General features: G+C 41.1%; 2 protein-coding genes across 2 annotated transcripts in view; one reads left to right on the forward strand and one right to left on the reverse strand.

The window, feature by feature from the left end:
* Positions 1–26,512, reverse strand: part of LOC122788848 (progestin and adipoQ receptor family member 3-like) — a 792,623-nt gene that overhangs the window by 753,151 nt on the left and 12,960 nt on the right. The gene's annotated exons all lie outside the window — the stretch shown is intronic.
* The window catches only part of LOC122788849 (NFU1 iron-sulfur cluster scaffold homolog, mitochondrial-like), a 274,386-nt gene that overhangs the window by 16,876 nt on the left and 230,998 nt on the right, over positions 1–26,512 (forward strand). The window lies entirely within an intron of this gene.

Here is a 26,512-nt window from a genome sequence, read left to right on the forward strand (position 1 = left end):
ATTACTACCACTGAGTGCTTTAACAACTTCAAACGCACACTAAAAGACATCTTCTAAGCACTCAAAACCTGCGTCTGCTCTTTCCCCAACAGGTGAACCCCTTTCTCTCTACAGGGCCTTTACTTTTCTACAGCTGGATATCACTAGACCATGATTTTCACCCACTTACCATTACCATATCACACTAAGAAAAGTACAGTTGTGTACACTTACCATAAATGTAGATATTCTAGTGGCGACCCCTAACCGGGAAAAGCCGAAAGACACAAATATTAGCATTTCTGAGAGGTTTATATTTAACCATAAGAAGCATGTGGCCCAGGGGGTACAGTGGCTGCAGTTACTCAAAGAATTAATCACAGTTACAGCATGATAAAGCAAGGGTAGACCTTGTCTAGTGCTGTTGTGCTAATTACGTTTTGATAGCTCGATCAGTGATGTGTATAAGCTAGTTTAGTGTTTCAGGAAATGATGTTTGTACTTGGAAGGAAGCTGGAGTATCTTTAATACTTAAAGGGGGAGATCTAACTCTGCTTCATCTTAAAATGTATTTCAGTTTTAAACCATGATTGCAAATTGATTTTGGCAATTATGATTGGCAAAATGTATACCTCCAGTTAATAGGTAATTATCAGTGCGGGTATGTGACAAGAAGGCAAAACATTGATAATACATTAAAATGGAAATGATGGAAAAAGCTTGCATGAAAGCAGGGAAAGACATTAATTTTAGTTTTGTATGCTAAAATAAAGCTTTGACAGGGTAAAATTGTGTTACTTAGCAGTGATCCTTAAAAGGTTTGGTTTTCCAGATGAGTTAATTGATTTGATATGAACTATTTTAACACATTAAGATGCATACAGGAATGTTGTGGCCCTTGTTGTTATTAAATGGAACGTGGGTGGAGTATTCTCTTTTTCTGTTTACATTCTATTTAGAATCCTTGACCGCTATGATAACACAGATGGGAGTTGAAGGAGTAATCTGGTAGGTCTTAAAGTAGATTTGTATTGACATGAATAAAAACGGATCCATACTTCTAACATTAAGGCTTTCTAAGGCTTGTCTAACATCCTCTGCTTTCGCTCCTGGCATACATAACACTGTTCAATGTGTTCATTCTCTACTGTGCAAATGTAAGTATCAGTTCCTGTAATAATTGAATCTCCAATAACAAGAATATCTTTTCTGACCAGATCTGAAGAATCTTCAACTTCTAATTCAGTAATATCTGCTCTGCTCTATCAGTTGTTACAAAGGAATGATCTTCATCACCATTAGTCTTATTAATTGCACTGTTTCCATTGTGTATTACATTTGCATGCATACAATTCTCATCCAGCTGGTTTTGTACATCACACCTTGAGCCATGTCGTCAACGTCTGTCTCCTCTTTTTTTCATACAGTAATGTTCTTCAATCCTTCCACATTCAATTTTGATTTCTTCATTTTCACCTGCCCCTTATTCTACCTTCTCTTTTGGAAACGTGCTGCCTTTTTCTGTAGACTGAAGGTTTTCTGATAGATTACAGGGAATGATATCATTTTTCTGTCTACGTAGCACAGCAGTGTCATTTTTAGTATATATTCTCTTTACAGACATGTATCGGTTTCTTTTTCTTCCTTATTTGTTATGAACTTCCTTTTGCTTCTTATTTCCTTCTAAACACTCTGAATCCTCGCATGATTGAGTGCTTGTATCCAGAATTCCAGTGTTGTCAGAGGTATTGTCTTGTTTCATACAATAAACCTATCTTTTTCTAGTTGTTCTGTGCCTAACATTATCTCATCGGTCCAGTTATTAATATAAGCAACAACAGTTCTCCAAGCCGTGCCATTTGCAAAAGTGCAATCATCATCAGTAAGTCTAGATTTGCTACTAATAATGGTAAGCAAATCATTCGACTTTTGACATGAGCACAGATCACTAATGTCAGTTGTTATCTTTAAATATATATAACATTTGTTACACTGTACAAGAGGTTTGTGCTATAGCAAGTCATTAATGGCATACTCATTTAAGGAATCCATATTCAACTTCAAATGAATAAAAAATTATAAAAGAAAGGAGTAATAAAAATCAGTTACCGCAGAATTCAAAGAGAACTTAAATCAACTTCTGTGAGAACGATCACATAAACAATATACAACTAAATAGTAAAGAAAGTACAGTAAAGTTGTTGCTGTAACCATACAGGTTCTGAAAGTCAGACAAAGCTGGAATTTCTTTTCTTTACACACGGATGCGCACAGTAGCTTCTGTTCACTATTGCTCGCAGTCGCTCCCTCTTCTTTTTAACAGTAAAGGTCAATAAATTACAAACCAAGACAGGATTGTTCATATAAGCTCTGGATTGTCCTCTCTGTAGTGTGTGTGACTTTATAGCCAACTAGGTCGCTTAGGCTGTCTAAAGTTTGCTGGTCTTAAAACCTATCCCTTTCTAACAACAAACAGCAAGTATTACAGGAAAAACAACAAAATATAAATCAAAGTAAATCATCTTCTGTACATGCTATCCTTTCCTTCTATAAACAGTGGTAAGAAATAAAATATAAATTAAAAAACTTCTCTTATGAGGCAGCTGCACAGTAAATCACAAACCAAGATGGGATTGTTTAGATAAACTCTGGATTCAAATAATATATAACTGCATGAATGCAGTAAACTGCATCTGATGTGTTTGTACCATGATTTTAACTGATCAAATTAACACTCGAAATTATCTTTATGCTGCTGACTGTGCTTACAACAGAAATCCTGCTGATGTAGAAAGTCATAGTTACTGGACTATACAACTACACATTGAATTAAGAAAAAATCAGGAGGAAAAAGAAACGGAATAGTTAAAGTTTGAAATCATATTAAGAAGTAATGTTATATATTTATTATTTATTTAGTTAGTTACTTTACTTATATTTCATAACCAGGAATATCCTGGTGGGAAGCAGTCCCAGGAAGACTTTATGGTGTAAATGGAGAAATGGACAGTCCTGTTCTGCTCACAATATATTGAGTATATAGTGTGTGGTACTTTAAGGGCCGTGGTGGTGCAGCGGCTAGTGTTGTCACCTCACAGAAAGAGGTTCTCCGGTTTGATTCTTGGCTGGAGCGCCTTCTGTGTGGAGTCTGCATGTCCTCCCTGCAGTCAAGTGAACTTTAAAGACATGCAGGTAGGTGAGTGTGTGCCTTCTGTGAAGGTTGGGTGCTGGGCTGGCAACTTGACACCGTAAAAAGCCACTGCTGGTCTAGAGCGGACTGGTGATCCACTGCAGTGACCCCTAACCAGGAAAAGCCGAAAGACTTTTAGTGTGTGGTACTTTAAGACTTCATTGGCAGTAGAACAGATGGTTACTGAGATTTCATTTCTGTCTGGTACATTAATAAGTAGAAAATAATTAGAAATGATACACATGTCTGATGTTACTTAAGTAAGTTGTTTTCTTTTAGCTTGCAAAGGCTGATGGCAGATGTACCAGGTAATTTTATGCCTTTTTTCATGCAGAATAGATTTTCAGGTTATTATGGGAGTAGGTCATTTCTGATGCCCTTCTATAACACTGTTGCAGGATCCCTTACAGTAGGGGTCCCTTGACTAGGCCAGCCTGTCATCTGGCCAGTATACCTAAGCCTTAGGTTGTAATGGGGATGTTGTATGTCACACGTATGCTTCCCGCGCATGGCATTGGGTATAAAGGTAATTTCCGCAGAACTTATTTGCTGCTGGTCTGAACGCCATCTCAGATTGTTGGTCTGCATGCTCTTTCATATGCTGGTTGCCAAGCTGTTTCTGAAAAGTGTCCATTTGGAGTTTTTGTTCTTAAGATTTTTTGGTGGTTGTTTACAAGTTATCCAGTAAAGGGGAAATAACAGATTCCTCTTAAGGACCATCACGAGCAGTGTTTGTTTTGCTAAGGAGCTTCTCACGACCATATGTCTTGTTCTGTTTTTCAGGTGTTTGTCCTGTAAATTTTGTGTAGTCGGCTCTCCTCTTTTGGCTGTGTAGAGAACCAATATTTTAAATTGTTGGCTCGGGGTACTATGGCAAAATCATCACAGCCCGAGGGTCAACCATCTGGGAAGAAGAAGACCAAGAAAGTTCTGTCAGATTCTTCTGCTGTACCACTTCCACCCGATGTATAACTTGAGATTGGTGAAAGCCCAGAGAACCACCTGTTTTTTCAGTTGGATTCCTCTGCTGCAACTGCTTTGGAAGCCGGCATGGACCCGGTTTCTCATACATCCCCGGAGGCTCTGCAAATATCATCTGTTTCAGAAGTTCAGGGAGAACTGCAGCCAATTGTATCCTGGGGTGTTCACAAATCCTTGGTAGGGAAGGCATTCCCACTATGCTTACTGAGTGTAGGCAGAGGTCCAAGCCATGTAAAATATTTAGGGCGGACATCCTTTTAAAAAAGAAACAAAAGACTAAGCATATTTCTCCCACTCCAAGGATTCTAAGTATGAATGGTAGGATTTTGCACAGGGTTTTTTCAGTGTCCTTGTGGCTTTGAAGCCTCCTCGGGGATCTCTGTCCCTGCTTCCCCTTGGTCTTCTACTCCTTTTAAGAGGCCTAGGGAGCAGGTTTCATCTGATGAGGAATCTTTGGCCTATTCCTAACAGATTCCCTCTGCCTTGGATTATGGCTTGGAGGAAGAAGATTCTATTAGCCCTGATTTTCCTTTTGAAGATATTTCATTTGGGGATAATGTTTCCCATATGATGGAGTCTTTTAAGTGGGACTGTGCCCAGGTTTCTGATGTTCAAAGAAGGTATTATGAACTCCTTCAAATGGAATCTCCTAAGCCCTCTGCTGTTCCTTCTGTTCTTGCTGCCTTGTTGGATACTTTTTTTCTGCAGCTTCTCACGCTCCTGATTCCCTGCCCCCTGCTCCAAAAAAAAAACTGAGGTTTTATAAAGTGCCAGATGATTACAAATTTCTTTACAAATGTTCCTCAGCTAATCCTTTTTTTATTTCTGTCTCTTCTGAAAACCCTTGCCTTCCACTAAGCTGCTGCACTCTGACAGGGAGAGCAGAACTGGTGGAGAGGTTGGATAAGAAAGTATGTACTGCTGCTACTCTGGCCTTCAGAGCTGTCGGTTATCAGACCCATATGTCCAGGTATATTTTGGCTCTTCTCTCTCAGGCTTTTCAAGTTATATCAGATCTTCCAGATTCTAAGGGGAAGGCTTTGACCCTCTCTTTATTAGGGTCCTCTTCTCAAGAGGCTCGCCATTCAATTAAATGTAGTTCTGCCACAGCTGATGCCTCTTCTAGGGTTACTGCCTTTGGTTCTGTGTTGAGTATTCCTGGCTTCGCTTTCCGTCTCTGCCTGATGATATCAAGGCCAAGCTGATGTCCGCTTCTCCTGACAATAAAAATTCCTTTGGTTCTGTGACTGCTGAGCTTTTTAAATCTCTTCAGGAAAAGGGTAAGGTTATGCAGGAATTAAAACATATTTTTGTTTCTCCTATTCTCCAAATTTCAGAGGAATTGCACTACCAAGTCTGCCTTTGTCCGTAGACTGTCTTGTCCTTTTCGGTAATTAGGATGCCCGAAGGGCTCCTCCTGCTAAGTCTACTCAGACTCCTACAGCTCAGAAGCCTCTATTTCCAGACCAGCTAGATTCTGTCTGACTAACTTCTTCCCTCCCTCCCTTCTATATCAAGTTCCTCTATTTCTTCATCTTTCCCTGTCCCTTACAAATTGGCTACAAATTACATCATTCGTCAAGGGTATTACATGGTTTGGAAAGTCCCCCCCCGAGCATTTGTCAACCTCCTCAGGAACAGCTTCCCCTTTTTCTGGATTCTCTTCAGAGCCTTTTGTCTCAAGGCACCATCCATGTAGTTTCGACTTCTCTAGAGGGTAAGGGATTTTATTCCAGAATGTTTGTTTTTGGTTTGCAGAAAAGGCACTTGGGGACCCATTCCTTCTCTGTTGCTTCCTTGCATTTTCAGTTCTCTGCTTTGCCCTTTGGCCTCTCTACTACTCAGTTCTCTGATTTGTCCTTTGGCCTCTCTACTGCCCCAAGGGTCTTCACCAAATGCCTTGCTTCTGTGATTGCTTTCTTCAGGAGAGGGGTATTCAGATCTTTCCTTATCTGGACAACCTGTCCATTCAGGCTTCCTCTCCAGAGATTTTGTTTCAGTATCTTTACTATACTGTTTGTCTTCTGCAAAGCCCAGGGTGAACTTCCAAAAATCCTTCCTGTCTCCTCCTCCTCCTTAAGATCATGTTTTTCTTGGATACAGGCTCCATGCCACTCCAGTACTGGCATCCCTGCCTCCTTCCAAGGCTTTGACTCTGCATTCTTTCCATCCCTTCTTCCTCTGGCCTGTATTACTGCCAGTTTCTAAGGGCTCTGGGATACATGGCCTCCACCATTCCTCTGCTGCCTCTGGCCAGATATCATATGAGAAAGCTTCAGTGGTTGCTAAAGTTAATCTGGCTCCAACATTCTCATCCTTTAGACTTTCCAATTCCTCTTCGCCAACTGTCCCTCAATCCCAGGCTTCCTTTTAAGCCTCCAGTCCCAACTAAGGAACTCTCTTCGAATGCATCAGACTCAAGGTGGGGAGCTTCCTTTGGCCCTCTGAAGTTTCAGGGCCTTTGGTCTCTCTGTCATGGAAGGACAATATTGAGATGAGAGCTGCTCTTCTCATTCTTCAGGCCTTCCATTCACTTTTCCTTCCAGGGTCCCTCAAAATCATCACAGACAATGCCACAGTAATGTGGTACATCAGCATGCAAGGGGGGACATGTCTCATCTCTTGAGTAAACTAGGTCTTCAAGTTTGGGATCTAGCTGTCCAGTATCGGGTGACTCTTCAGGCTGTTTATATTCCTTCAGAACAGAACATTATGGCAGACTGTTTAACCAGGTCCGTACACAGACTCGCAAGTGGATGCTTCACAGACTTGTGTTTCTGGACATTGTTCACCACTGGGGTACTCCTCGAGTAGATCTTTTTGCCTCTCATCTGAACAGACAACTTCCTCTCCTTTGCACCAGAGTCCCATGTCCTCTGGCTTTGAAGGTGGATGTCCTGTCTTTTTCTTCGAAGAGGATTTTTTTTTATGCCTTCCCTTCCTCATTCTGAGGGTCCTGTTCAAGATTGAACAAGACTCTCCCAAAATCTTGTTGGTGACTCCCTTTTGGCCCAGACAGCATTGGTTCTCTCTCCTTCAGCATCTAGCCAAGAGCAGTCATCACAAGATGCCTCACAGGGTGGATCTACTCACACAGGGCAAGGGGTCTCTCATACATTCTTACTTGTCCACTCTTCAGCTAACACTGTGGGTGACAGGGTTTTGATCCCTTGTAGACACCTTTTTTTTTTTCTCAGGATGTACTTCAGGTTCTGCAGGAGGCCAGAAAACCCACTACTAGGAAGCCTTGCCTGTGGAAGAGATTTTCTGTTTGGTGTCTTGCTCATAACCTGGATCCACTTTCTGTGGAAGTTCCTTTGGTTCTGTCATATTTGTGTGAATTGCTCAATGCTGGGTTGGCATACTCTTCTGTTAGAGGCTACCTGTCAGCCATTTCTGCTTGTCTGCCTTTGATTCCTCCTTTGGCTTCTAGATGTGAGGGCAAGCAATTCCTTAAAGGCATCTTTCACTTTAGGCCTGTTCCTCCTTTCTGGGACCTTAATTGTGTTTTGGAAAAATTGACTTTGGCTTCTTTTGAGCTTGCAGCTTCAGCTTCTTTCCATCATTGTTCTTGGAAGACTGTTCTTCTTTTGGCTCCTACCTCAGCCAAATGAGTATCTAAGCTGTGTGCCTTTATTGCTCTTTCTCCTTTTTGAGTTTTTCAGATGGGACAGGGTGTCTTTTCATACTAATTCTCCTTTTATGCCTAAGGTGGTTAATGAGTTGCATTTGCCCACTTTTTTTCCCTTCGCCACCTTCTGCTAATTATTTATTTATTTATTTATTTATTTATTTATTTATTTATTTAAATTTGTTGACCGGGAGTGTCCGACTGGATGTGGGTCCATTTTCAGCGGAGGCATGGGGAGAAAAGCTCCACAGTAAAATAAACAGACAGTAGTTACATTGGATTACATAGCGATTAACAATTTAACATAGAAATTACTTACAACATATTTACAGATGAAGAACATAGTACATCAGTAGACAACTAGAATCTTTATCTGTGAAGTACATAACAGGCATTAACAAATGTAACAATGAGAAGTTCCTGCTGTATAATAAGTACTAGGCTTATGAGCATCTGAGCTTGCTATCATCAAGGTAGTTAGTGGAGGTGAAAGAAAGGTAGTAGCTGGATGGGGTGGATGATATTAGAGTGGGAGTTGCAAGGGCATAGCCAGCATGTTTTAGGTGCGCTTTTAATAAAGTTTTGAAGTTGGTGCATGATGGTACGGAGGTAATTGTGGGTGGGAGTGAGTTCCATAATTTGGCTATGGCGCAAGAGAATAGTGCTTCACCAGCAGAGTTATTGGCTTTAGTGATCTGCAAGTGATTTTTGTTGCTGGATCTTAGTGGTCTGGTGGTGTGATAGGGTTGGAGTAGATTCTGGAGGGATGGGACATTTAGTGGATGGTTTACTAGTTTGTGGGCGAGTGAGAGTTGATACCACTGAAGGAGGTGAGGGAGTTCAAGCCAGCCCAGTTCAGCAAGTGAGAGACAGTGGTGACTACGATAGGATGCCCCTGTGGCATTTGGCGATTTTGTTGTAGCAGGTCTCTAGCTTGTTTAGATCACATTGCCTTAGGTTGGTATATACTGGAGAGGCATAAAGTAGGGTGGAGATAAGGTGGGAATTTGCTATTGAAATCTTTGCTGCTTTGGTGAGAAATTGTTTATTTCTGTATAATGCTCCTAGTTTTTTGTGGACTTTTTTTATGGTCATGGATATGTGAATGTCAAATTTTAGTTTGTCTATTTCTACTCCTAGCAATTTGGTGTGTTCAGTTGGGTATATAGTGGTGTTGTCTTTTGCTGTGATGTTAAAGTGAGAGTTGTTTTGAGTATGTTTGGTGGGTTGGAAGATGAGTAGTTTAGTTTTGTTTGGGTTGAGTATTAATTGGGCATACGGATAACCATGTTTCAACAGGGGAAAAGGCTTCCTGTGTGACTTTTTGCAGTTTGGGTAGGGACTGGGCTGAGCAGATGATGGATGAGTCATCTGCGTATTGGATGAGTGTGCCATGTTTGGTGGCAGAGGCTAGATTATTGGTGTAAACAGAGAAAAGTAGGGGTCCAAGGATGGATCCTTGGGGAACCCCTATGGAGATAGGTAGTTGGGGAGATATGTCATTCTGCCATACAACGGATTGTTGGCGGTCAGACAGGCAACTCTGAAACCAGTTGGTGACCTGATTGTGAGAAGGATAGGTTATTGAGGACAGAGATAAGTTGTTTGTGTGGGACCATGTCAAATGCTTTAGATAGGTCTAGGAAAGTAGCAGAGGAGAGATGGCCATTGTTTTTATGCTGAAGGATAGGGTTAGTAAAGGAGAGTAAGGCAGTGGTGGTGCTATGGTTTGGTCGGAAACCATGCTAAGTACTGGAAAGGAGGTTGTTAGTAAGGAGGTAGTGTGAGACCTGAGAGTGTATGCATCTCTCTAGTATTTTGGAGAGTGGAGAGAGAATAGCTATGGGGCGGTAATTGGTTAGTTCTGCAGAGGGTCCGCCTTTGTGGAGGGGAATTATATGCAAGACTTTCCACAATGTGGGAACGTAACTTTCTGACAGAGATCAGTTAATCAAGATGGATACTGGGTAGGCCAGAGCATCAGCTGCGATTTGTAGGTATTCACTTGGGAGGTTGTCTGCTGCTAATTTGGTGGGTTTAAGTTTAGTTAAGAGTTTTATGTTGGAGGTAGGTACAGGAGAAAAGAGAAGGCAGTGGGGAGATTACTAGTTGAAGATTTGGGTTGGGAGGGGTTGTGTTGTTTAGCTAGTGATAGTATGGTTAGGGTGTAGTGTGTGTTGAATGAGGTAGCAATATTTTCTGAGGAGTGAGGGATGTTAGGAGGAGGGTACTGACTTTACCTGGGTGGAGGATGGAGTTTATGGAGGACCAGAATTGTTTGGGGCTGTGTTGTGAGGAGTCTAGGGCAGACTGGTAGTATTGGAATTTGTCCTGTTTTATTAGCTTTTTGACTCTATTGTAGTTCTAGGAATTTCTGTCTAGCTACGGGGTTTTGGTTTTGTGCCAGTGCTCCCAGGCTTTATCCCTGTTTTTCATTTCTGACTTAGTGGTTTTCTGTAGCCATGGGGAGGGTTGTGCTTTGGTTCTGGAAAATCTTATGGGGCATGGTAATTAAGGATGTTCAGGAAGGTAGTATTAAAAATTCAACCGTCATCTAGACTGAGGTACTTTAGAGCATGCCAGTTACATTCTTTGAGGGATGAGATGAATGTGAGTGGGTTAAAGTTTATTTTTTTACGTATTTGACGATAGATGACAGGTTTAGCTTGGTACAGGTATTTTTTGAGTAGGAATGTTGGGGAGTGATCACTGAGGCTATCTGATAAGCAGCCTGTTGTATATGACTGGGGGGTTCTTACTGACTAGTATCCAATCCAGGGTAGTGTGCTTGCTGGAGTTTTTATGTATCCTTGTTGGTGACTGGACTAGTTGGGTGAAGCCATGAAGGTGTACATGACTGGTTGGATTGTTGCCAGAACAGGATTGCCAGTCAATATTGAAATCACCAGATATATATATAATATAACACTGAATAGGTGAGGTATTAGTAATTAGTTTGTGTTTTATTTTTTAATTAATTAGCAACAAGCATTCTGATTTTTGATTATGAAATTAAAATGAAATATGGTAAAAAATTAGAAACATTCAGGTGTTGTCTTGCACCACACATCAAGACACAAGTTGCGTGCTTTACGTGACCTTTCATTTCTTCATCTTTATTTCTACATAATTTTTTTATGTAGCATATATGGTCCTAAAAAAGGAAGGAATATGATGCATCTATGTATATGCCTTAACATGGTGTGACTAGGATCTAGAAGAAGTGTGCGTGATAAACGCTGGATCTTTATTAAATTTCACTGAGCACCTAGACATGTGATGGTAAAGCAAATAGGATGATGTTTAACGCAACAGTAAACAGTTTGTTGATGCTTTCTTGGGTGGAGCTTTTCCGTTGATGGAATTGTGTCTAAGCATTTGTTTTTTCACTAATGATGCATCTTTGTATTATGATCTTTTATATGCATTCTTTTAATAACGCCTTGAAATGTTTTATGATGAACGAACATTGAAATGATATAAAAGAAATCGTATTGGTTTTAAACTGTATTTGAATGTCATGATGGCTTTAATTTCAATATTGAAATCACCTAAGATGATAGTTTCTTGGGGGAGATGGTGGGTAGACCAGCTGAGGAGGTTTTCTAGTGGAGGGATGTTTTGGCCAGGTGGGAAGTAGCATCCAATTATGTTGATGGTTTTGTTTTGGTTAATTTTGAGGTTGGTATATATTATTTCTTCATTGCCTATTTGTGGAGCTGATGATTTTAAGATATGGATGTTCAGATGCTGTTTAAATATTATAGCTACACCACCTCCTTTTTTGTTTAGTCGGTCTACTCTTAGTATGCCATAACCTGTAGGGAGTATTTGCTCACTGGTAATGTGAGGTTTTAGCCAGGTTTCTGTCAGGATGACTATATCTGGGGAGTACAAGTCTATGGTGGCATGGAGTTCATGGACTTTGTTGGATATACTTCTAATATTTAGGCTTAGTAGAAGGAAGTCACTTGGCTTTCTATTGGCTGTAATATGGGAGAAGTTGTGGTTTCTAGTCTGATTATGAGGATTGGGGTTGGAGATGGTAGGGCCAGTGTTGGGGTGGATGTCTCCATTTAGGGCTAGTTTTGATATGCATGAGATTATTAGTTTTCTCAGTTTTTGAATGTGTTTGTTTATAAGGGAAACTTTATGATTGTGCTCTGTGGGTAATAGGTATGGTGGGAGGGTTACTATGTTAAGTTGTAGGGATGCTTTACGTTTGAGTAATATAGTTGGTAGAATATGTGGGGGGTGCATAGGGATGGTTCTTGAGCTGGTGGGAGGGGAGCTGAGTATGGGTGAGACATGGGTGGTGGTGTGAGTAGTAGTACAGTGGTAGTGGTTGAGTGGGGGAATGATGGAGCTTTGGTAGGATGTAAGATATGCAAGGAGAGTGCATGCAGTGAGCAAAGGAAAGGTATGCTTGTACATGTCAGTTGAGGAGGTGTGATAGTAGAGGGAATATGGAGGAAGTAGTGTAGGGTTAGCGCTGTGGTTGGCTATTGGAAAGATGGGAGGGGTTTGAGTGCAATAAAGGTGGGACCACTGGGATGAGAAGGTTCTTCACACCTTGGATTTGTATAGACAACTTGGATGTTATTTGGATAACACTAAAGCCATTCATAAGTCTGAGCAACTTTTTGTTTCCTTTCATCCTAGGTGTTTGGCTGTTTCAGAGCAAATTGTTTCTTCTTTGATAAATAAGGCCATTTCACTTTCTTACTCTTTTCATGGGAAAAGCCTTTCTTCTGTTAAGGCTCATAAACAGGGCTGTGGCTTCTTCTGGTGCTTTCTTTCAAAGGATTGGAAACCTCCGGTTTCCTTCCACATTCCAAAGACATTCAATAGGTGGATTGGACATGGCCATAGGTGTGTGTGCGGGCAAGTGTGTTGTGTGGATGAACTGCCACTGCAGGGCTAGCCACCGGGTGTGTAAACCTTGTCTCTGGATGATTGCCACTGTTGAAGTGACACCCAGACCCCATGTGCAGAAATGGGGGGGGGGGGGGTTGTGGATGGATGGATACCAAGTCCACCCTTGAGGCAGCTACTTGGACTTCTATACATACTTTTATCAAGCACTATAAGATTGATGTGGTTTACAGGGCTAGAGCTGGATTTGCCAGTTTTATCCTGCATGGCTTTCTTGAAGGCTGTGCTGGACGTTCCTCCTCCCTGCTTTCCTCCTAAGCTTTTGCACTCTCCCTACTGTAAAGAATACTGTAACTGTGATATAGGAAAGCACATAGTATAGTTGGGTAAAATGTTACCATAACGATGGATGTTCTCTTCACTGTTGCAGTATTTGGTCCCTTCCTCCTCCCTTGTTTCTTTCTCCTTCTGGACTGTTGTTCCTCCTGCGGTTTCAGTTCGAGGATGGTACATCTGTATGTCACCTTTATGCCCTACAGCATGCATGGGGAGCATACAACATCCCTATTACAACCTAAGGCTTTGGTATACTGGTTGGATGAGGGGTTGCCCTAGGTAAGGGACCCCTACTGTAAAGAATACTGTACCTGTTCTGTATCGTTGCTTTAACTTTTTAATTTACATTTTTTTATTCCTTTACAAGGAATATTGTCATCTGCTTTAACAATGTCATAAAGAACATGTACTGGCAGTCCTTCAAGTGTCACTCTTGCCTCTTCAGAAAATGCTACAAGACACAAAATGTAAGATCCCTCTTTGGCAAAACCATGCTGTTCCATACCTGCCAGAAGTTATTCCCATTATGCTTGTCGCCATGATTTTCCACAGAGCACAAGTCAGGCCTGATGGATCTATGATCTCTTTCCCCTTTGTGAAATGGTAACACTACATTCTGTTGCCGTAGGTCAAGGATTTCTCCACATGACAACATTTTGTTTAGCATGACTGATTTGGTTCTCTTGGCTTTTCCTTGATTTTGTATAGGAAACGAGCAGATATGTTGTCTGACTCCAAAGAAGTGGAGTCTTTAATCTCCCTAATGATAGCAGCTGTATCTAAATTTATGCAAAGGATGCCTCCCATTGTGTCTTCACCACTCGGGTATATATCTTTGCTTATTGTGAGGTTTCCACAGAGTTTCTGTATAAGTATATTTCCATTGTCATAGCTTGGTGATCATTTTATTTATAACCGGTTACATTCACAATTTTTTTTTCTTTTCATTTGCCTTATATAATTAAGAACCCATGTTTTTGTTTTCAGTATCTAAGTTTATGGTTAGAGATAGAAGATTGCATTAGGAAAATAAATCATTTCTGTACTTTATTTAATCTACATTTTTTAACAAGGGCAGTTTTTGAAAACTAAGTAGGCCCTCTTTTTCTTTTGTACACCTTACTAGTTTTCTGACTGCACCAAAGATTGAGTATTTGTCATGCTGGTATGTGTTTATGAATGCAGAAATTAATAATACCATGTAATTTATTTACAGTAACATGGGCAGATCTCCATGGGTTACAGAGGGTAGTGCCCCAGTCCCTTTTCTTAAGTGTATCATTTATTGCATCACAATTTCAATTTTATATGGGTTACAGAACATAATATCCCATTCCATTTCCTTGTGTATTATTTATGGCACACAGTTTTTCACTGGTAAACTAAAAGGAAAGGATGTATATGACTGTGTAGCTTAATAAAAATTACAATACTAAAGCTGTAACGAGCTTAATAAAAGTTGAAAGTAAAACTATAAATACAATTGGTGTTTCTGATGAAGTCTGTATTACAATCGAGACAAAAGTGCTAAGTTTGTTGCAATGAGTTGTCCAGTCTTCTTTCTATTGTGAACGTATTTTTAGTTTTACTTTCCAGTTTGATTCGATTTTTGATAATTCTGTCATGCTGTGTGTTAATTACAAAGGGTAAAGCCTTGTATGTAGAGCAGAATAATCCTAGATCTGACAGTGTAAAGTCTGAGGTATTGCTAGTTCTAGCTGAATTTCATATTTTATACTGTTTTATTAACATTGTGAATTAATATTTTGTTTATTATTCATGTTTCTTTTCAAGAATATACTGGTTAACTAGAAAGGTCAAATTTTACTAATCTGGGCTACTGCTTTCAGTGTTGTGAGGTCCTGAAGCTTGTTAATCCAGTTATACCTGTGAATACTTGTGATAGCAAGGTATTTATCAGTAAGGGTCTGAAAAATGAAAAAAAATGCACTTTTGGATGAAATACCCTTCACTTAAGAGATGCCCAGGTAATCTAAAGAACCATTAGAAGGAAGATTAATGTTTTCACAGGGGCATGGAATATTAGTGAGAACTGAATCTGAAGCTATTAGAATTTCTGAAAAAATGTATTTAATGTTTGTTAAATGAACATTGCGTAGCCCAGTTTATACTGCTGCAGTTAAAAAAAAAAAAAAACATGCTAAAGAAAAGTACTGTCTTTTTAATCTGGAAGTCATGTTGTTCTGGAAAAAACAGTATTCTCACCTAGATGCAGTCTTGCACAGCTTTGTCAAAATTACTTCCTCACCCTGTGGTACTGCTTCACCAACAAGTGACCCTTCAAAAATACAAAAGGCTATCCAAATCTCAGGATTTACAAATTTAATTACCTTACAGGTGTCCTACTACCATTTTCCAGTAAAAGTACTTGGGGAATTTTGAAAGGCCAAACAGTATCATTTCACCCACTTACTGAACTGATCATAGGAGATTACTAGGCTATCGACCCAGAGGTCATTTTAAGCCTAGCCATTTCAACCCAATGTAATACCATAGAGGTGCTAATCAGTACCCAAGATTGCATTTAGTGATGAATGCCCATGCCCAGGAGGGTTGTGGATGCTATCCCTGGTAAGAATTTGTGGTGCCACATCCACTCATCCAAGTTCCTCCTGAACAGTGTCATAGAGGTGCTCTGTTTCACATGAACTGGTAGCTTGTTCCAAAGATGTGGCAGCCACTGAAAGATGAGTCTGTCCCTCCAGCATGGCCTTTTTAAGTCGCAGGCCATATTAAAGTCCCTAAAACGGGTATCCCTAGACATATTTGATTTGCGGATATACAGTAAGTTCATTAGGTTTGGGTCTTGGGTTGCTGTGTAGGCCAGGAATAAGTCTCCCCTACGAAGTTTATATGATGCGGAGTATAGTGACGGGGATTTTAGTCGGTCCATGTAAGGCACATGCTGGAGGCCTTTGATCTTATTTATTTATTTATTTATTTTACATTTGTTGACCGGGCTAGTACAGCGGGATACATGTCCATTTTCAGCAGAGGCCTGGGGAGAAAAGCTCCTCGAAGTAGTACAATATTGTGTGTGTGTGTGTGTGTGTGTGTGTGTGTGTGTGTGTGTGTGTGTGTGTGTGTGTGTGTGTGTGTGTGTGTGTATATATATATATATATATATATATATATATATATATATATATATATATATATATATATATACAAAACAAAATTTCACAGGTGCAAGTACAATACAAAATTAAGCTATTTGATACATGAAAGATCATATAGATGTGAGTAAAGCAGAATATAAGGAAATATGTTCACTTCAAAACACATTTGATTGCAGAATCTTATCATAAGTATCTTTTTGTTAACATAGTAGGTAGTCTGAAAGACATTTTTGGATATAGATAGAGAATCTAATCAATTTTAAGGCCCGTTATATTTATGGTTTTCATTAGGCAGTTGGTATATACAGTAATAAGACAGGTATCTTTGTGAAAAGAAATGACATGAGAGGTTAGTCTGGGTTCATATAGGTGCATTACCAATGGGATTTGAGGTAGGTTTTAAGCCTGATTTTAAATTGTGTTAGTGAAGAAAGGGAGGTCAGGTCACTGGGGAGAGAGTTCCAGGTTTTACCCACGGTATCAGAGAACAGAGAGTCCCCAGCCTTAGTGTAGGTTTTGCCTATTTGTACTAGTATTTTATTAGATGATCGTAGGGTCTTAAGGTTGCTGTAGGGGATAAGGTTGGTAAGAATTGGTGTGTTATTAGGCTGATACAGGATTTTGTAGGCAAATGTTAATTGTTTAAATAGAAGTAGATTTGGTAACTCTAGCCAACCTAGTTGTTCATAATTAATGCAGTGATGGGTTCTGAATATAGAGCCTGTTGCAAATCTAGCAATATTGTTATAGGAGACAGCCAGTTTGTTCATGTTGTTTTTTGAGAGGTTAGTATATGTAGGGGAGGCATAGAGGAGGGTAGAGATTAAGTGGGTCTGGGCAATAGTAGATCTTGCTAGTGGGGTAAGAAAGGATTTGATTCTATAGAGGGAGCCTAGTTTTTTGTTGACTGTTTTTATGGTATTGTTAATGTGACTATCAAAGTTAAGGTTATTGTCAGTTAGTACCCCTAGGAGTTTTGTGGTAGAGTTGGGGGATATGATGGTTCCATTGTTCGATGTGACAGTAAAGTGTAGTGGTGTGGCCCTATTGGTCGGAGTAAAAAGTAGGAGTTTGTTTTTTTTTGGGTTCAGGATGAGGAACTGGTGTAGTAACCATTCCTCAACTATGTTAAACACTTTTTGGGTGAGAGACTGAAGGAATGATGGAGTTGGGGCTGAGCATATTAATATGGAGTCATTTGCATATTGTATTATGGAAGCTTGAGGAATTACAGTATGCAGAGGTTGTTGATGAAAATAGAAGAGGTCCAAGTATAGAACCTTGGGGGACACAGAGTGCAATGGGGAGATAAGTTGTTTTCCCACAGAACTGCTTGTTGCCTATTGTTAAGTAGGATTGAAACCATTGTATAGCCAGTGCATTAAGAGATAGGTTGAGTGTTTATGAGAAGTTGGCGGTTAACCATATCGAAGGCTTTGGAGAGATCAATAAAGAGGGCTGAGGATAGAGTGTTGATGTTGCGATTTTTGTTTATACAAGAAGGATAAAAGGACAGTAGTAGTACTGTGAAATGGCCTGAAGCCATGTTGGCAGTTAACTAATAAGTTGTTATCTATTAGGTGTTTTAACAGTTGCTTATGAACGCATTTCTCCATGATTTTTGCCAGTGGAGATAGTATAGCAATAGGTCTGTAGTTGGATAATTCCCTAGAGTTTCCACGTTTATGAAGGTTAGAAGGTCTTTGTTAGAAACCTATGAGGTCTTTCTAGTTGCTGTAGATGCTTAGTGCAGTACATACTGAATGGACCATTGTTATGGGCTGGATAAGTGCTGAGTGTGATGCCCCAACACTGGACCAGTAATGAAGGAGCCTCAATCCTCACCACTAGCACCAGTGGGGGAGGTGCATTTTGAAGGATAAGTACAAACATAATGCAATGTCCCTTAAGAGCACACAGAGACCACAGTCAGTCTGGGGCTGGTTTCTCCCTCTTTCTCCAGATCCCCAGTAAGACTTCCCACTAGCACAGCTATAGAGTTGAGATCCAAGCCAAGACCTCCAGCACCCTCTCTGTCCAACCAGTGCTTCTTGTCCGTGCCAAAGTAGCTGACTCGCACTCTTTGAGATTTGATTTATTTATATTATATTATATTATATATACATACACACACACCTAGGAAAGGCTAGCACAGGATTACTAGCTATGCCCCCTTTTGCCCAGACTATAAGGTAGTTATCACTGCCACCAGCCAGCTCCTTATCAGCTACTTAAGGCCATTAACAAAGGGTGTCCAATCTTACTGAGTAATGTTACTATCGGTACAAATGGTAGTTTGAGCAAAGCTATTAGAAGTGGCCCGCAGTGTCACCAGATAAATATGCAAGTACTCTCAGAACTTAAATACATCTCACAAATAGCAGCCACGATGAAAGGTTGAAATATATTTAATAATAAAAGAACAAGAAAATACTCTGTATATAGTCACAGTTGCATCAGAGTTCAAAATCACAAGAAATACTTAAAACAATATTGCAGGACAGTCTCAAATAAAGAAAACATCTAAACTATACTTTACTATATTCTTGACTGTATCTAAGAGAAATTACTGTACTGTAGTTAACGTACTAGCAGAGCAAGCAGGCAGATGTGAGTTGATGTTCTTGTTAGGAAAACCCATCAAAAACTTTGTCTCCTTTATAGAAACAAAAACTTTCTCTCGAGTACAGCTGAAACAGCTTTGTCACATGCCTACCTATTACCAAAACTTCTCTATGAACTTAGAAACGTCACTCATTTCTAACCTAGAGTCCACTTACAAGAAGGTAGCTAAATTTGCTGCTGAACGACCATACTCCTGTCATCACTGCTTAGCACTCAGAAAACTGAACTGGTCTGAATCCCCCCATGACCACCTCCTCCTCTCAGCTTCAGATAATTCATTCTATTCTGTACCAGCCCACTTTCTGCCCCAATTTCACATCTATCATCTCCTGCTACACCCCAGCTAGAACACTCCGGAGCTCTGAACAACATCTCCTGACTATTCACAAACCCAGGATCAACCAAGGAAAAAAAGCCTTTATTGCTGTTACCCTGGAATAAACTAGACCCAAATCCCAATTCAGAAAGGTAGTAAAACCCAAATCCCAATTCAGAAAGGCAGTAAAACTCAGTTAAAGAAAAATAAACTGTCTGTGCTATCTCCCCCCTGACTGACCCATCTCTCTAATGTATCCTATTCTCTCATCTTGCTATTACTTCAGTGAAACCCCACATTTTTCCTATTTCTCTTTATCGTAACACTGCTACCCACCTTTTTTACCTCTCTGCTTCTAACCTGCACTCTTAGCCTAGTACCTACCTATATCAGCCAAAGGGCCTACGTAAGCCTAGCCAGCAAGGTTCCATAGTTTACGCCACCCAAGAAAGTTATTTTCCTGTGCCACGGGGTGTATTTCCTATTTCCCATCCACTCATCAAGATTTTTCTTGAAGAGTGCTAATGAAGAACTTTGCTTGACATAGATGGGTAGCTTGTTCCAGAGTATAGGAAATCTCTGGGACAGGAATCTATCCTTCCAGCGTGTCCTGTTTATTGTGGTGACAAGGTTTAGGTCCCGAGAGCGTGTAGCTCTGAGGGATTGGGATTTCTTTAGATGTAGCATGTCCAACAGCTCTGGGTTTGACATAGCTTTATATGTTAGGCAGAGATCACCTCAAAGTAGGCGATATGCTACAGAGTAAAGCTGGAGTTATTTGAGGCGGTCAGTGTAGGGCATCTGTTTGAGGCCAGTAATCCTCTTTTGAGGTACTTCTGTGGCCTTTCCAGCTGCTGCAGATGTCTTCTGAGGTACATTCCAAAAGGGGCGTTGTACTCTATAATGGGTCTAATGAGTGATGAGTAGAGGGAAATTCCTGGATGAGAACCCTTTTATGATGAGGTGTGCCACGTAGAAGGACGACTACTGTGGTGATGTGACTATCAGAGGAGAGACTACTGTCCACTTGGGTCCCAAGGTCACTTATCACGCATTTGGTGTTAAGTAGATTGCTTCCTATGTAGTAGTTCATGGGTACAGAGTTTTTACCAAAGGGGATGACACTGCACTTTTTGGCATTGAGCTTGAGGCCATGGCTCTGACACCAGGCATCTGTCTCAGTGAGGCCGTTCTGTAGGATGTCCGCATCATTTGGGGACTTGACTATGGCTCCTAGTTTGCAGTCATCTGCGAACTTCATTAGCCAGAGGCCTTCTGTGTTAGCCTGTACTTCAGAGAAGTAGATACCAAACAGGAGAGGTCCCATGACAGAACCCTGTGGTACTCCACTTGTTACTGCTTTGAGGTCAGATTTGGAGTCTACAACTTTTACAGTGTGGGTTATGTCAGTGAGCCAGTTGACAACCCATCTTGTGATGTAGAGATTTATACATAATTTAGTGAGTTTAGCTATAATTCCAGAATGGGTGATGGTGTCAGAAGCCTTGGTGAGGTCAAGATAGGCTGTGTGAACCACCTTACCCTCATCCACGGCTTTGGTGACTGCCTCAAAGAAGTCGATCAGGTTCAGGAGGCATGATCTGCCTTTCACAAACCCGAACTGGGTGGGATTCAGGGTTTGGATGTTACCAATGTCTTTGTTTGAGTTCCATGGCCTTGCAGACCAGGCTCGTCAGGCTAATAGGTTGATAGTTCCCAGGATCAGTGGTGGCTCCCCCTTTGTGGAGTGGGATAACTGCTGCTGTGTGCCATTCAGTGTGCACAAAGCCTGATGCATGGTGCTTAAGTGGGGAGCCAGTTCGTTCTGAAGTTCGTGTAAAATGCAGCCTGGGATGTTGTCCGGTCCCATGGATGCTGTGTTTTTGGCTTTAGAGAGTGCAGCTTTTACCTGCTTAGTTGTGATTACAGGGACTCTGCATTCTTCCTGTGTAGATATCGGCCCTTTAGGGGGTGAGAGGGGAGGGTAAAGTTAGCACTGAACCTATCTACCAGGATGTTGGCAATATCGGTTGGTTCTGTAATTTTCGTGCCTTTGTGCTGTAACTCAGAGCAGATCTGGGTGTTGCCATCTAGATTCTTGACATAGCTATAGAATGCTTTGTGGTTGTCCGTGGATTTAATGGCAATTTTGTTTTCATAGCTAGCTTTGGAGGATCTTATAAGAGATTTCAGCTTCTTACTGAGGCTGACCAGGGAGCTCCTCCACTCATGGGATTTTACTATCTTTTGCAACAGTTTATTCCTTCTGTTGTAGAGTTTGTTTATGGCAGGGGACCACCAGATTGGCTTCCTTTTTTTGGAGGATAGCGTCTTGGTTCTGTTTGGGATAGCACAATCCATGCACTCGTGTAAGTGCTTATAGAGTGTATTTGTGTAGGATTCAGCAGTTGTAACTGTATTGTCCATCTGCATGGGTGTCATGAAGTTCACCACTTCTGTCTTAAGAAGCATGAAGTTGGCTTTGGAGAAATTTTTTACTGTGGTTTCCTTAATGGGGGGTGGGGATGGATGTCATGAAGTTCACCACTTCTGTCTTAAGAAGCATGAAGTTGGCTTTGGAGAAATTTTTTTACTGTGGTTTCTTTAATGGGGGGTGGGGACGGGATGTGGATATCAAGGGTGATAAGCTTATGGTCGGATTGGACCAGTGAGGAGTTGACTTCGGGTCTGGAACACCACATCACAACACACACACACACACACACACACACACACACACACACACACACACACACACACACACACACACCGTCACGTCACAGATCTGGAACATCACAAAAGGATTCTCATCCAGAAAAAGAGGTCATTGTTCCCCTCTACTCATCACTCATTAGACCCATTATAGAGTACAACGCCCCTTTTGGTATGTACCTCCCAAGACCTCTACAACAACTGAAAAGACCACAGAAATACCTCACAAAGAGGATTACTGGCCTCAAACAGATGCTCTATGCAGACAGTCTCAAAAAACTACAGCTTTACTCCATCACATATCGCCTACTCAGGGGCGATCTCTGCCTAACATACAAAGCTATGTCAAACCCAGAGCTGTTGGACATGCTCCATTTAAGGAAATCCCAATCCCTCCGAGCTACACGCTCTAGGGACCTAAACCTTGTCACCACAATAAACAGAACATGCTGGAGGAATAGATTCCTGTCCCAGAGACGTCCCATACTCTGGAACAGACTACCTATCTATGTCAAACAGAGCTCTTCATTAGCACTCTTCAAGAAAAATCTTGATGATTGGATGGGAAATGGGAAATTCACATCGGGGATCACTTCTGTGGCTCTGCTCGACAGGGGCACAGGAAAATAATTTTCTTGGGTGGCGAAAGCCAGGGTAAATTTTTTGGCTAGGTTTGTATGGGCCCTAGGGCCGATAGCCTAGTACTACCTTTGAACCTATGAACACCGTTCCCTCATGTTGGTAATGACTAGGTCTAGGATATTGTTGCCCCTGGTGGGGGTGTGGATAAGTTGATCTAGGGCATTGGAGTTTATGAATTCCAGAAAGCATTGAGCTAAGGAGTTGGTACACGAGTAGTTTTCCCAGTTAATGGTGGGGTAGTTGAAGTCTCCCATTATTAGGATGTTTGGTTGAACCCTAATATTTTCCAGTACATCAAGAAAAGAGGAGTGGGAATCTTGGGGCATGGTGGGGGATCTGTAGCAAGCTACAGTTTGGATTGCAGTTTTGCCCAGAGTTAGTTGCACTTGGATAACCTCGGATGCATTATGCTGAGCAACTAGCCTGGAGGTGCGGATATCCTTAATGAATATGGACACACCTCCTCCTTTGGTGTTTCAGTCCAGGTTACATGGCTGAAAAGTGTGGTATGAGTTATAGCCTGGTAGTGCAGGGGTGCTCTCTGGAGCCTTGAACCAGGTCTCAGTCACTGCACAGATATCGATGTTCTCCATTTTAAGGAGTGCATCGAGTGAGTACATTTTGAGATTTAGACTTGTAGCATTACCCTGTTAAAAAAATTATTGTCGTACTTGACCATATCTTCCCCTATTCACAGCCAGTCTAATTTGTTCTGGTATATAGCTTTCAATTGTTAAAACTATTCTGTATTATTGTACTCTCATTTCTACCTCCTCTTGCTGAAATGTAGATTCTAATGTCCATGTATGTTATTCTTTGTGTCTATGTGATATTTTTATATCGACTCAATAAGTCAACTCAATTTGAATGTATTTACTGTGGAGCTTTTCTTCTCGGGTCTCCACTGAAAAAGGTCTAACCCGGTCAACAAATGTCAAATAAATTAAAACAGAATGCTCAGTTTCTCTGAGTTTTTAAATTAATATTTTAAATATTACTGCTGGGGTAGCTTGCAACATGACCTCACTTCCTGTCATCTGACTCTATCCCAGATGAACCCCACTGATGCCGCAGGTAGCATTTAACATCTTCTTGTGAAAATACATAAACAAGGATTTCTATTAGATCTAAGGCAGATCCTGGAAGTCGTAAGAAAAAATACTTCCAAGACCATACAAAAAACTTCTGGTTCTAGACATTGTCTGTTACTGCACTGCAGCTGAGAGATAACATATTTTGTTTATGGCCCAGCCATAAAGCAACTTAATTTCAACTATTTTTTTTGATGTTTTGCAAGATGATCTCCTGTGTTCCAGTTTCCATGCTTAAAATGGATACATCTAAACAGTTATAATAGTGCATATACATTTCTGCTCTGTGCTTTTACAAAATATCTCTTCAGTACATGTCTGTACAGTATGACATACAGTTCTAATACGTATGCAACACAAGCATCTTACATGAAGCATGTTGACATTCACAAATGACACATAACCATTTACAAAATTCCAGATAGCTGTGCTGGTAGTATATCCATTTGTTACACTTCTATATAAATCATGTTAATATTCACAAGTGACGTATAATTATTTACAAAATTCCAGCTAACTGGGCTGGCAGTATCTCCTTTTGTGACACCGAGCATAGGTGGGTTATAACTTCTTTTGTTCTCGAGGTGATGCCTTTACTAATCAAGTGAGCTACGTGGAAAGCTTCCCTTACAATGGTAGACATATGGTGATTGAAGTTAAGGTTGCGGTGAACCTGTGATCCCAGGTCCCTTACCACTTCATGGGTACTTAGGGTATTGTTATAGATTTGGTAGTGTGAAGGGACATTGTGCTGAAGGGAATGATACATTTCTTTGCATTCAGTTTGAGACTGTGACTTAATGCACCTGTTGTTGGTCTGTAAGAAACCATCTAGGAATATACTAACATTATTTGGGGATTCAGTGATTGCACATAGCTTGTAGTCCTCGGCAAACTTGGTCAGCCACAACCCTTTAGTTTTGACCTGAACTTCTGAGAAGCATATACTAAACAGTAGGGGGCCCAGCACTGACCCCTGTGGTACCCTGCTGGTAACAGGTCTGCTGGTTGATGTGGAGTCACCCACTTTGATAGCGTGTGTCTGGTTTGTGAGCCAATTGGCAACTAGTCTTACAATGCAGAGGTTTGCATTCAGTTTGCTAAGTTTATCGGTACTGCCTGAATGTGGGATTATGTCAAAAGCCTTTGCCAAGTCGAGGTATGATGTGTGCAGAGATTTGCCTGCATCAATGTTCGTGGTCACACTTTCAAAGAAATCCACCATATTTAACAGGCAGAGGATCTGCCCTCATGAAGCCAAATTGAGTAGGGTCCAGGGTTTGGAGGTCACCTATGTCTTTATTTATGAAGTCCCATAATGATACGTTCCATGGCCTTGCAGATGAAGGTGGTCAGGCTTATGGGTCTGTAATTCCCCGGGTCTGTTGCTAGGCCACCTTTGTGGAGGGGAATAACTGTAGCTGTTCTCCATTTCGCAGGAACAAATCATGTGGTTGGGCTATGATTGAAAAGGATACTTGGTTGTGATGCTAGTTCATGTTTTAGCCTGTTTAGAAGACCGCCTGGGATGTCATCTGGTCCCATAGAGGCCGTGTTCTTTGCTTTGGACAGGGCTTTGAGGATCTGCTCTTCAGATATGTAAGGTGGGGGGTTCGTGGAGGGTCTGTTGTAAGTTAGGAGGGGATAAGGTAGTGACATTTTCACCAAACCTATCCACTAGCATCACTATCTCTTTGGGGTCAGTGTGTGTGATACTGTTGGGCACCAGTTCTGCACATGCTTCAGTCTTGCCCTTTAGGTTACGTACGTAGCTGTAAAAGGCCTTATGGTTATCCTTGGCAGTACTTGCTAGGTTTCTCTCAAAGAAGCTCTTGGACGATTTGACAAGTTGTCTTATTTGCCTGTTAAGGCGGAGTAGGGTGCTTTTCCATTGTTGAGTCCTTTTCTTTGTTTTCTTGAACAGCAACTTTTTGCATTTATTGTAGAGTTTGTTGATGCTGGATGACCACCATGGCAGCTTCATTTTACTTGAGGCTCTGGCTTTGATTCTATCTGGTACAGCTGAGTTTATACACTTATACAAGTGATTGTACTGGGCTTTAGTGTAAGCTTTGTGTAGTTACCACTCTCAGCTTGGGGTGGGGCTTGGAATGCATTTATACCTGTACCAAGGAGGATACAGTTTACCCTGGTGAAGTTTTTTTTATTCTTATTTCACCTTTTGTGAGTGCTGGTGTTAGTGTCATTTCAAAGGTGACTGATTTATGCTCTGTTTTAACTGAGTGTCCAGCAGTTGCAGCAGTGCACCTGTTTGTCATGTTGGTGAGGACCAGATCTAGAACGTCCTCTTGCCAGGGTGTGAACAGTTTGCTCCAGGCCATCTGAATTCACAAAGTTAAGGAACTTTTGTGCTAGTGTGTTTGGGCTAGAGTAGGTTTCTCAGTCAATGGTGGGATAATTGAAATCCCCCATAACCAGTGTGTTTGGCAAAATTTGGATTCTCTTCAGTTTGGTTAAGTAGGCTTCATGGGTGTCGTGACCCATGGAGGAAGATCTGTAACTTTCTAGGACTTGAATGGGGGTCTTACCCACTGTAACCTGGACCTAGAGTAACTTCATGGAGTAGTCCAGTCTAACTAAACTTGAGGTGAATTTATCTCTAATGTAGATTGAAACAGTGCGTCCATTGGTTTTCACACATTCCTTTTGTGGTCTAAAGGTGTGATAGGCATTGTAGCCTTGCAAACCCAGGGTACTCTGAGGCCTTAAACCAGCTTTGTGTGACTGCACAGACATCTATATCTTCTAGTGATAGAAGTGCTTCCAGAGAGTGCAGTTTTTGGTTTAAGCTCCTAGCATTTGACAGCATGACCCTTATTTTGTTCTGATCGGTTAATTTCACATTGATAATGTTGTTTTTGAGATCTTTCCTAAAAAAGGCACTGTGGGGAGGCAAGAGCCTTTGCCAGCAGCCGAAAGCTTAGGGGTGCCAGGTACAAACAGTCTCTGGCAAAGCGGCGAGGTTTGTGGACC

This window comes from Protopterus annectens, chromosome 14.part0 (assembly GCF_019279795.1).
Source record: "Protopterus annectens isolate FY-2018-M chromosome 14.part0, PAN1.0, whole genome shotgun sequence".
Lineage (NCBI taxonomy): Eukaryota > Metazoa > Chordata > Ceratodontiformes > Protopteridae > Protopterus > Protopterus annectens.